This window comes from Schistocerca piceifrons, chromosome 2, assembly GCF_021461385.2.
Source record: "Schistocerca piceifrons isolate TAMUIC-IGC-003096 chromosome 2, iqSchPice1.1, whole genome shotgun sequence".
In the NCBI taxonomy this organism is placed as follows: domain Eukaryota; kingdom Metazoa; phylum Arthropoda; class Insecta; order Orthoptera; family Acrididae; genus Schistocerca; species Schistocerca piceifrons.
Genome location: NC_060139.1, coordinates 253,823,636 through 253,836,147, shown reverse-complemented (window position 1 = coordinate 253,836,147; position 12,512 = coordinate 253,823,636). Strand labels below are relative to the sequence as shown.

Sequence of the window (12,512 nt, the reverse complement as noted above, 5' to 3'; positions counted from 1 at the left end):
GGAATATCAATGAAGCTCACAGTTTGCAGCATTGTCCACAGAAGTGATCATGGCCCTTAGTTCTGAGTCAATCAGAAGTAGTGAACCAGAGATTTCAAAAGTTATGTGATGAGCTTGGCTGAGACTTCCTGGACTTGCGCCATAGAGTTGAGAACTTAAGGGTGTGCCTAAATAGTTTGTGTGAGCACTACACATCAGAGGCTGCTACCCAGGTAGCTGACTGTGTATGGGGTGCACACAGAGAGTTTTTTAGATTAGGCAACTCTCCATCCAATCCAGATAACTATAGCTGTACAAAACTCAGAAGCATCTGTGGAAGATTGAAACAAGTGCCACAGGTGATAATATTAAAATCCTGGTTAACTACTGAGGAATTTGCAACAAAGTGCCAGAGTTCAAAGCACTCCTGAAAAGTAGTGAAGCTCATACAATATCGGGTACAGAAAGCTGGTTGAAGCCCGAAATTGATAGCAGTGAGATGCTGGGGAAAATTTAAGTGTATATTGAAAGGATGGGCTAAAGGGAAAGGGAGGTGGAGTATTTGTTGCAGTAGCCAAAAAACTCAACTCCACCAAGACAGAAATTGAAGCAGTTTGTGACATTGTTTGGGCATGACTCATTATCAAGGGTGGGCATAAAATGTTAATTAGATCCTTCTGTTGCCTGCCAGACTGTAAACTTTAAAGAAAACCTCAGTTCACTTATATGTACATTCCCCAGTCACTGTAATCATTGGAGGAGACTTTAATCTTCCAACCAACTATTGGGAAAATGACAGTCTTGGTAGTGGTGGGTGTGATAAGACATCCTGTGAAACATTACTAAATGCCTTCTCTGAAGAAAGATATATATGCTCAGTAATCTGGATTTAAAAAATCAGTAATGTCATACCTCAATGAGGAACTTGAAACTTACAGATCAGGGCAGAAGCTTGTACAGGAACTACAGCTCAAGTTTAAAAGAATAATTGACCATACACAGGACAGATATGTACCCAGTGAAATAGTTCATAATGGAAGGGACCCTCCATGGTATACAGTCACTGTAAAGAAACTTATAAGGAAACAGACTACCACATAACAGGTGCAAAACAATGCACAGGACTATAATAGATAAATGCTCAATGAAACAGATTTGGCTGTCAAGAAGACAATGTGTGAAGCCTTCTGCGACTACCATAGTGGAGTATTATCAAATGATCTTTCACAAAACCCAAAGTAATTCTGGTAATATGTAAAGGCTATTAGTGACACCAAAGTTAGCATCTAGTCCCCAGTGAATGAGATTGAAACTGAAACTGAGGGTGGCAAAGCAAAAGCTGAAAAGCTTAACTCCATTTTCAAATCTTCCTTTACAAAGGAAAACCTGGGAGAATGGCTACAATTTAATCCTCATATGACTGAAAAGATGAGTGAAATTAGTATTAGTCTCAGTGGTGTTGAGAAACAACTGAAATCATTAAAGCTGAACAAAGCTCCAGGGTCCGACAGAATTGCTATCATGTACTACATTGAATTTGCAGCTGAGTTAGCACCTCTTCTAAACTACTGTAGATTCCTCAAACAATAAACCATCACTAGTAGTTTGAAGAAAGTGCAGGTCGTGAGCTTAAACATAATGAGGCACCTTAACAGAACAACTTCCTCATTGTCATCCATCATGGATTCCAAAAACAGCGATCACATTAGACCCAGCTTGTACTTTTCTTACATGACACACTGGAAGCTTCGGATCAAGGTAGTTAGGTAGATGCAGCATTTCTTGACTTCCAAAAAGCATTTCACTCAGTACCACACATATATTTACTGTGTAAAGTTCAACCATATTGGGTATCAAGTGAAATTTGTGATTGGATTAAGAATATTTTGGTAGAGAGGACACATGATATTATCTTGGATCAAAAATCATTATCATATGTAGAAGTAAATTTGGGCATACCCCAGGGAAGTTTATTGTATATTAACAACCTTGAGAGAGTGTTAATAGTAACCTCAGACATTTTGCAGATGATGCAGTTATTGTTAATGAAGTACTGCCTGAAAGAAGCTCCATAAATATTCAGTCAGATCTTTGTAAGATTTCAAAGTTCTGAAAAGATGGTCAACTTGCTTTAAACATTCATTAATGTAAAATTGTACACTTCCCAAAATGAAAAACTCATACAAATGCTTGGGTGTAACACTTCTCAAGTGTGTGGATCTGTACCAAATAGGGCTAACAGGGGTTATTGAACATACACAGAGAAGGGCAGCATGAGTGGTCACAGATTTGTTTGACCCTGCGAGAGTGTTACAGTGATGCTGAAGAACCTGAACTGGCAGACCCTTGATGGTAGACATAAACCTTCCTGAGGAAGTCTACTAACTAAGTTTCAAGAACTAACTTTAAATGATGACTTTGGAAATATACTACAACCTCCTACACATTGCTCACATAGGGATTATGAGGAGAACATTTGAATAATTACAGCATGCACAGAAGCATTCAGTCATTCTTCCCATGTTCCATACAAGAATGGAACACTAAGAAACCCTAATAACTGGACAATAGGATGTACCCTCTGCCATACACTTTGCAGTGGTTTGCAGAGTTATGATGTAGATGTAGATGTTGACAATTCTGATACACTGTTTACCAGACGCACTACGAATTACACGTAGTGCAAAGTAAGAACAGTTTAACTTGTTAGTGACATAGTGAATGTGAGTTTTCTAGTCTAAAATTTTCATCTATATGGATATCTGAAAATTTTGTGACAGCTACTCTATTAACTACTTTACTTTTTGTTCTGTGGCCCAGGTCATTTTGTGACTTTGTTTCCCTGTAATTGATATAATTAGTTTTTGAAATATTTAACATTAACTTGTCCATTGCAAACCAGTTTAGCAAATATTGCAAAACTCTAGTTCCACATGTTGGCAATATCTGGTTTATATCAGTTACAACAAGATTTGTATAATCAGCAAACAAGGTTATTTGAGTACGATTGATTGGAATATTGATGTCATTTACATACATTAGAAATGAGTGAGGTCCTAGAATACTCTCTGTGGTACCACTATTGGTACAGTCTGAAAATCAGATCTGTAAGCAAGACTCTGGTATTTAATGTTGGCTCAGGTAATTTCTACTATCTGTCTCCTATTATGGAAGTGAGATTGAAAATATTTTTTTGCAACTCCTCATATACTAGTAACTTCTAATTTTGCTAGCAAGATATTATGTTGGACAGCATCAAATGTCTTTGATAAGTCCAAATTTATTCCTATTGCACTGTTGTTTCTGTCTAGTCCCATTACACTATTTTCAATGAATTCTGCGTTCGGTCCTTTGCAAAAATTGTGTTGGTTTACAGACATGAGATTGAATCAAGGAAATTTATGATTCTGTATTTCATGACTGTCACTATTATTTTTGAAAATACAGATAACAAAGCTATTAGCCTATAATTTCCCACATTGTATGTATTGCCCTTTTTGTGCAGTGGGTTTATTTTTAAATTTTTAATCTTTGGGGAACACTATTTCAGACAGTGATGTATTTATGATATGTGAGAGTGGTTCTGATATGACACTAGCATACTTTATTATGACTGGCCCAGGTACTTTGTCAGTGCCTGAAGACATTTGTTGATGAGTAAATAAAGATTCTTCAAGAAAAACGAAAATACCTGTTACTTCTTGATCACACCTCACGTGTTTACATATGAACAGTGCTAAGAAAATCTTTAATTACTGGTAATTATAATTATCTCTGTTTTAGGAAAAGTAATTAAATTACAGTTTCTAAATGACTAACCATTGTAATAGGTGCTAGTTAATTTGGCTAAGCCCTGAGTTACTATTCAAGATTTTTCTCTATGTGCACATTTCATGTAAATGATTATATTGAAAATATTCACAAAAAATAATAATAATTTGGGGGGAAGAAAGATGGAAAGAAACCATCTGCTTTGCAGCACAACTAACCACTCTGGTATGCTTTGCCAGCACATCACCTCTACAAGAATTTGCACTTCATATGGCCCAGCATCAGCTGTGAACACCCAATCGCAAGATGGAGTATTTTTCCCTTGTATCAGAAATGTGACTCTATGAGGCATATCTAACATTCTGCTGCTGTACAATCCATGACATCTGCAATGCATGAATTTATTTAGTCAGCTTGGGATTGGTCATTAATGTTCCACTTGGATGTTAGTGTTCCACTGGCAAAACTTTGAGGCAAATCTAATCTCTATAAGAAAAGTGATTGGAGAGATGTCAATAACTACCAAACTGTTCTTCAAAAATTTTGAGTGGTGGTGTCTTCTAGAGCAGTATTTCACATGAGCAACAACAATATATTTAGTCAATCATAGTCTGGATTTCAGAAGAGTTGCTCTACTGAGAATACCATTTACACATTCATTCACCAAATTTTATAACCATTAAAAAAAAATACTGCTTGGCATATTTTGCAGTCTATGTAAGGCATTTGACTGCATGAATCACAATATTCTGTAAGTGCTGAGATTTAATGTAATTACTGTTACAGCCAACCACTGAACAATATCATGCATAAAGTTGTACTTAGTAATTCAGCCAATGTAGTCATAGGATATTCTTCTTTCTGGAGAGAAACCATGTACGGGATTCTGCAAGGCTCAATCTTAGGTCCACCATTGGTCCTCATATAATAAACAATCTTCCATCAGATATACAACATGCAGAATTAATTCTCTTTGCCCATGACACTAGTATTGTAATTTATCCAATTTTTCGAAAGTATCAATGTCTGGTTTTCTGTAAATGATCTCTCTTGATAAAATTAAATATAAAGTAAAAATTTGGCATATCCATTTCTGTAGATCTCAAAGGTAGTCCACCAGTGAACTGGAAAAAGCAGATTTTGAAACTTGTAAAACAGCTTAGTTCAGTCACATTTGCATATAGAATCATCACTAATCTTGCGGGAGAGAGAAATAAGTAAGCTGAGATGGTTTGCATATTTTCTTTCAGTAATGTCATTTGAAATAATGTTCTGTGGTAAATCATCTTTAAGAAAGAAAGTCTTCATGCTCAAAAATGTGTTGCAAGAGTAATATGTGGTGCTCACCCACAGTCGCCTTGTAGATATCTGTTTAAGACGTTGGGCATTTTGACTACCAGTGTAATTATTCCCTTACATAATTAGTTGTAAATAGTCCACTGCAGTTCAAAAGAGACAAAAATGTAGATATTGTAATATCAGAAGAAAAAGTGGCATTTACTACTCCTAATTGAGATTGCCTTTGGCACAAAAAGGGGTGTAAAATGCTGCAGCCAAAAGTTTGATGTACAAGGGTTGCCCTGACAGTAATGCAGTGCAGTTTTTTCTTTATTAATTCTTTATTGAACATAATGAGAATTACTCTTTATTGAACATAAAGAGAATTACACACATGAAAGAATGGTGTCTTATCTATACACCCTATTTTTCCACATAATCTCCTTCTCATTCTATGGCCTTCCTCCAGCACAAAACAAGGGCATGTATGCCCTGATGGTACCAGTCCTTGTCATGGTGGTGCAGCCAGTGCTTCACTGTGTGAATCACCTCAACACTCATCATTCTCAAAATGTCTACTATGAATGGCATCCTTTAACTGCCCAAACATCAACTCACTGGAACATGTCAGGTGTGACAGCCATGGATGGTCACCCTGACCAGTGCAAACTGTGGAGCTCCACCAAACTGCCTTCTTATGACCTCTCCCTTCTTGCCCAGCAACTAACTGTACTTCTCTTGTCAACAGATGCACCATAGACTTTGCAAGAGTATTTTTAGATGTTCCCCACAGTTTATTTGTCTGCCGTGAGAAATTTAATGATGGCATGTTGCTTCTAACATACATCACCCACATACGCTATTTTGAAACTGTCCTCCAGCTATGTTATCTGTTGGAAGTGACGGAGACTTGGCGAACTCACTCAGTAGACTTCAAATAATACATATGTAACATTTTGCATTTGTAGCATTGTTTTTGGCTTAGAAAAAAATGTGGTGCATTACTTTCTGGGCAATTCTCATAAAATGTCTGACAGCAAAGTAAAGTTCGAAAACAAACTGAAATAATTTCTCCTTGACAGGTCATTCTATTCCGTAGAAGAATTTCTATCACTGCAATGTGTAAAGGGTGGTGGGTAGGAATTACCAATTCATTTCTTTATATTAAAAAAAACTAACTAACTATTGCACAATATTATGAAAAGGACATTTGCTACTCACCATAAAACAGAGATGCTGAATCGCAGATAGGCACAACAAAAAAAAAAAAGACTACCAGAAAATGAGCTTTTGGCCAACAAGGCCTTCATTGGTGATAGAACATAAACACACACTCTCACACAAACATAATTCCCACACATATGACTGCAGTCTCTGGCAGCTGAGGCCACATTGCGAGCAACAGCACAGGATTGTAGACCATGTCGAGAGGGTAAGGAGGAGGCTGGGGCAGGGAGGGGGGGAGGTCATAGCAGGGTAGGGGTGAGGGATGGTGAACTGCTGTTTGTGGGAGCATCAGGCATGAGGTGGAGAGAGGGTAGGGCAGCTACGTGCAGTCGGGAGGTTATACAGATGATGGGGGAGGGTTAATGGAAAAGGAGAGTGGAAAAAAGACTGGTTGCTCTTGTGGAATAGAGGACTGTGTAGTGCTGGAATGGGAACAGGGAAGGGGTTAGATGGTATGGACAAAGACTAACAAAGGTCAAGGCCAGGAGGGTTACAGGAACACAGGATATATTACAGGAAGAGTTCCCATCTGCACAATTCAGAAAAGCTGGTGTTGGTAGGATGGATCCAGAAGCCCCAAGCTGTGTAGTAGTCAGTGAAATGAAGATGGCTGTGTTGGGCAGCACACTCATCAATAGGGTGGTCCAGCTGTTTCTTATCCACAGTTTCTCAGTGGCCATTCATGTGGACAGACAGGATGTTGACTGTCATGCCCATATAGAATGCAGCACAGTGTTTGCAGCTTAGTTTGATCATTTTGTGTCGTCTCGTTGTCACTGTAGGCTTGCACCATGGGAAGGAAGCAGAGGATGTTGTTTGGTGACCAGTATCCTATTTCTGTAACACAACTGTACACATGTATTAACAGGGATCTTTATTACCTTAAACAAGAAGCTACCTAACTTAAGATAGTCCAGTGTTGTGGTACTAGCTCTTCCGTAATAGGCCACATTAGCCTCGCTGCTAGTGAAGTACAGGTCCCGCTATGTTCTCTACTCTGGTCACTATGTGCTGCCTGAGGCTGAGACTAACTGCAATTGCAACTGTCTGTGACTGCAAGTGACTCAACTCAGTGACTCACTAGATGACTGACTCTCTCTGCGGCTCTGACTGACTGGGCCCTCTGGTCCACGGCGGCAGTCTAAATACTGGTGGTCAAGAGGCCATTGGTCGCACATTTCTTGTGAGTTTGCCTTTGTCCTCTCTCCTGACAGGTTGCTCCAGTGCCTACTATTAATCTTCTCACCACCTCTTTGCCAATCAGAGTGTTGGTGACAGCTTACACCAGCACAGATCATATCATTGGTTTCAGAAGTAGCCATGCCTTAGATGGGATAGGTGATGCTTGTGACCGGACTTGAGTAGGTGGTGATGGGAGGATGTATGGGACAGGTCTCGCATCTATGTCTATTACAGGGATATGAGCAATGAGGCAAGGGGTTGGGAACAGGAGTTGTGTAGGGATGGCTGAGGATATTGTGTAGGTTCAGTGGGTGACGGAATACCACTGTGGGAGGGATCGGAAGGGTAGTGTGTAGGACATTCCTGATTTCAGGGCATGACGAAACATAGTCAAAACCCTGGTGGAGAATGTGATCCAGTTGCTCCAGCCCAAGATGGTACTGAGTCACGAGGGGAATGCTCCTCTGTGGTCTGATGGTGGGGCTTTGGAAAGTCATGGGTGACTGGAGAGATAAGGCCAAGAGGTATGTTTTTGTACAAGGTTGAAGGCGTCAATGAGATACTCGGTGTATTTCGGGAGGGATTGCTCACCACTACAGATGCAACAGCCATGGGTGGCCAGGCTATATGGAAGGGACTGCTTGGTATGGAATGGGTGGCAACTGTCAAAGTGGAGGTATTGCTGGTGGTTAGTACTGATGTAGCTATCTTTGAGGTGGAGGTCAACATCAAGGAAGGTGGCTTGTTGAGTTGAATAGGACCAGGTGAAGCGAATGGGGGAGAAGGTGTTGAGGTTCTGCAGGAATGTGGATAGGGTATCCTCACCCTTGATCCATATCATGAAGATGTCATCACTGAATCTGAACTAAGTGAGGGGCTTGGGATTCTGGGTGTTTAGGAAGGTTTCCTCTAGATGGCTCATGAATAGGTTGGCAAAGGATGATGCCATGCATAGTCATACACTGTATTTGTTTGTAGACAGTGGCTTCAAAGGAGACGTAATCATGAGTGAGGATATAGTTGGTCATGGCAATTAGGAAGGAGGTTGTAGGTTTGGAATCCGTCAGGTGTTGGGAAAGATAGTGTTGTATAGCAGCAAGGCCACGGGGATTGGGGATGTTAGTGTATAGGGAGGTGGCATAAGTAGTGATGAGCAGTTGACATTTACAAATGAAACCATGCAAAATTCAGCCACAGCAAGCACTTCATAAAGGTGACAAACAACAGCATGTGGAGTTCTCTAATTTAGTTCTTGGCCAGATGGAGGATGACAGTTTTCTTCCATGCCTAGTGTTTAGTGATGAGGCAACATTCCATTTAAATGGAAAGGTGAACCGTCATAATGTGAGAATATGGGGTATGGAACAACCACATGAAGTTGTACAACATGAGACGGACTCTCCAAAATTTAATGTGGTTTGAGCAGTTTCTCAGGAGAATGTGTATAGTCCATTTTTCTTTGCTGAGAACACTGTCACAGGAAGCACATATCTTGATATGCTTGAGAACTTTCTTTTCCCACAGTTGGAGACTGATTCAAACAACAACTCATTTATCAACAGGATGGGCACCGCCATGCTGGCATCTGGAAGTGCAGGAATTTTTAAAGCAAAGGATTACTTACCAATGGATTGGTCACACTGGACCAAATGATTCAGCCTTACATTACTGGCCTCCAGGGTCAGTGGACCTGACTGTATATGATTATTTCCTGTGGGGGTTTACAAAAGACTGTTTATGTGCCTCCATTACCCTGTGGAAGCTGTAACTCAAAACATGCTCGTTGCAGTGTGGGAACAATTTGAATATTGCATTGACATATGTTGTGCATCTCAAGGGGGGAGGGGTGGCATATTGAACACCTATGAAAAGGTATAAAAAACTTTTTGAGTTTTCTGTCCATCAAAAACCAAAATTCAATGCATATGTGTATTAGTTTCAGAAATATAGACATGCCAAATCAGATGACTCTTTTTGATCCACCCTGTACATTTCCTGGCAATGGCCTTACCGCAGTGGATACACCGATTCCCATCAGATCACTGAAGTTAAGCACTGTCGGGCATGGCCGGCACTGGGATGGGTGACCATCCGGGTTGCCATGTGCTGTTGCCAATTGAGGAGTTACTTGACCTAATAGCAGCAGCTCAGGTCAAAGAAAACCATCATAATGACCGGCAGAACAGTGTGCTGAGCACATACCCCTCATATCTGCATCCTCAGCTGACAATGACATGGCGGTCAGATGGTCCCAATGGGCCACTTGTGGCCTGAAGACAGAGTGCTGTACATTTCCTACAACAATGAAAACAATAATTCTTGTTGCAAATTGATGTGTATTACTAACTACTTTTTAAGTGAAATGACTGAACTATTGATTTTGCTGTTAACTGCATATGTCTGATCTTTTAATTATTATGTTTATTTACAAAGAAAAAATTATAATAATAATGAGAGTTATGGATAGGTGGGAGAACCAGAATACTGTTTCTACAGTCAAGCATTCATTATTTTTATGGTAGAGCAGGATAGTCATCCAATTTAATGTAAATAAATGATATACTGAACATCTTTGTCTAAATTTATGTCATTCATACTGTGAGGTACATTTCATCAAATACTGAAAAAAGAAGAGAAGTTTTGTGGGATGCCAGGCAATGTACAGTTAAGAATCATGTCACATGCACTGTTGGTGACGTTGAGAGCTTTTGTCAATGATTAGTTTTTGATTAGATGTATAATGTTAGACCAATGAAGTAATGATAGTTTATTTTGAGATGATGTAATTATGATGAAGATTGTGGTGTACTGTGGGAGATTATGAAATATTTTGAGAGGAATATGAAGATGAACTTATGGTTTGGGACTAATAATCAGACGATGTAGTGAATTACATCCAAGGAATCATACTGCAATATGCTTATAATGAAGTATAAGTAATTTTGGAAAGTGATTAAGAGTATATTGGATGAGAAGACAGAATGAAAAGTGTATGACCTATTAGTCTCTTAGATGAGAAATGGTAGAAATGCTTAGTTTAACCTGATAACTTTGTTTTGAGTAGAAATATACAAGATAATCATCAGTGGTAAACAACTAAACAGTTAGTACAAAACGAGTACTATTCAGAACATAATAATGAACTTGTAGCTATATTTGGGGTGGGGGTGGGGGGCATTAAAACTAGTGTGTGGATAGATGAGAAATCTACTCAACAATCACTGGCAGGGGAACACACACATAAAAGGATTTAATTTCACTTCTACATGCTTTCTGAGCCAGTGTGTGACGAAGAAAGCTGGAATATTTTTACTTCCTCTCTTGTTTTGCTATCTGCCTCCTTAAATTCGTTTTTTCACTTCTAACTAATTACCATTAATATACGTGTATATAATCTGCTTTTTCATAAAAGTGAAAGACTGGCCCTCTGTTTTAAAGAATTTAACACCAGATCCAATTTTGTGCCTAGTTTTCTGTATATAATTCATTTTCTAATTTATTTTGACTATTACTAGTTAGTATATTTTATTGTAGGGTGAAATCAGTAATTGTTTCTAACTTAAATTCTATTGTTGATGTACAAACAAATATAAATTCTGTACTAATTATAAACATTTGGGAGACGAAACAATAGCATCCTTAAAGGATTTATTTGGCTCTATTCGAAAACATGTTAGAAAGCCAGCACTCAATTAATTCCAAAGTAATTAACAGTTTTGTCAAAAGTATTGTTTGCATAACTGTATATTTTAAATTCAAGATTTAAACAAATAATTCAGCCTAACTCTTGTAGTAGAAGAAACTGTTAAAAAGATGGAATTTTTTTGATGTATTCAGTTAATTTAATGAGTTAAGTTTTAATTGTAATTTCTGTAAATTAAACTTTGAACAATGTGTAGTTTCAGCACCTATTATTGTGAGTGTTGTGGACTGGCAAGACAGCCAATCCACAGTGACGGGTAGCTGAAAGGCACGCGTTTAGCTCACGTAGGCTGGCGTGAGGTCTGGAACAGGTCAGGGATATGAGACTAGCAAAAATAGTACCTGTTGGAATACTTAACTTTAATCCATAATTGGTGAACATCGGTCTGACGGTACATGCATCACAAGATAAATAGCAATTGATAATGGCGCCTTGCTAGGTCGTAGCAAATGACGTAGCTGAAGGCTATGCTAACTATCGTCTCGGCAATTGAGAGCATAATTTGTCAGTGAATCATCGCTAGCAAAGTCGGCTGTACAACTGGGGCGAGTGTTAGGAAGTCTCTCTAGACCTGCCGTGTGGCGGCGCTCGGTCTGCAATCACTGACAGTGGCGACACGCGGGTCCGACGTATACTAACGGACCGCGGCCGATTTAAAGGCTACCACCTATCAAGTGTGGTGTCTGGCAGTGACACCACAGTGAGGATACATAAGGGCCCAATTGTTGGTCACAATACAGTCAGTCCCCGGCAGAGTTTCAGATGTGGAACCTGTGTTGGTTAGATCAACAACTATGCATCCGTGAAATAAGTGTAACACAATTAGGCCATGCGTAAAATCAATGGCAGTGTTTGCTCCATATGTACCTGGCTATTCTTCAAGAAATGTGAACTTTTTGGTTAGGTTTTTACGGCTCATCGATGTTCAACAGGAAACTATTGTAGTAGTATGTGGATGTTCACCTGCAACCTATTGATGAGGCTTATCGAAGGTTAATCTATAGTGCACTGGCCATATAATTGTGTATTATTGGGGGGTTGTGAGCAGTGAAAGTAAAAAACTGTGAAATGCAACTGTGCATCTGTCATCTGCATTATTTACGGTAGTCAGTGTCCACATTACAAACCCCATTTTTCAGCCAGTATAGCAACGCAGTACGTTGACACTGAGGACAATAAACAAAATAAATAAAGCATGTGAACTGCTACAAGTGGTTTCTTCTTCTGGCAGAAGAGCTGAAGGGGAAGGAAGGGGCATGAAGGAAAAGGACTGCAGAGCTTTAGGGAAAGGGATACAGTTCACTTACAAATCTGTGAAGATTCTACTTCAGCCCCAAGTACAACATAATTTTAGATGCAGGAACATATATCC

General features: G+C 39.2%; 1 pseudogene; it reads left to right on the top strand.

Annotated features, from left to right (window-relative positions):
- Nucleotides 1-9,434: 9,434 nt before the first annotated feature.
- On the top strand, nucleotides 9,435-9,552 carry LOC124778462 (annotated as a pseudogene).
- The last annotated feature ends 2,960 nt before the right edge of the window (nucleotides 9,553-12,512 follow it).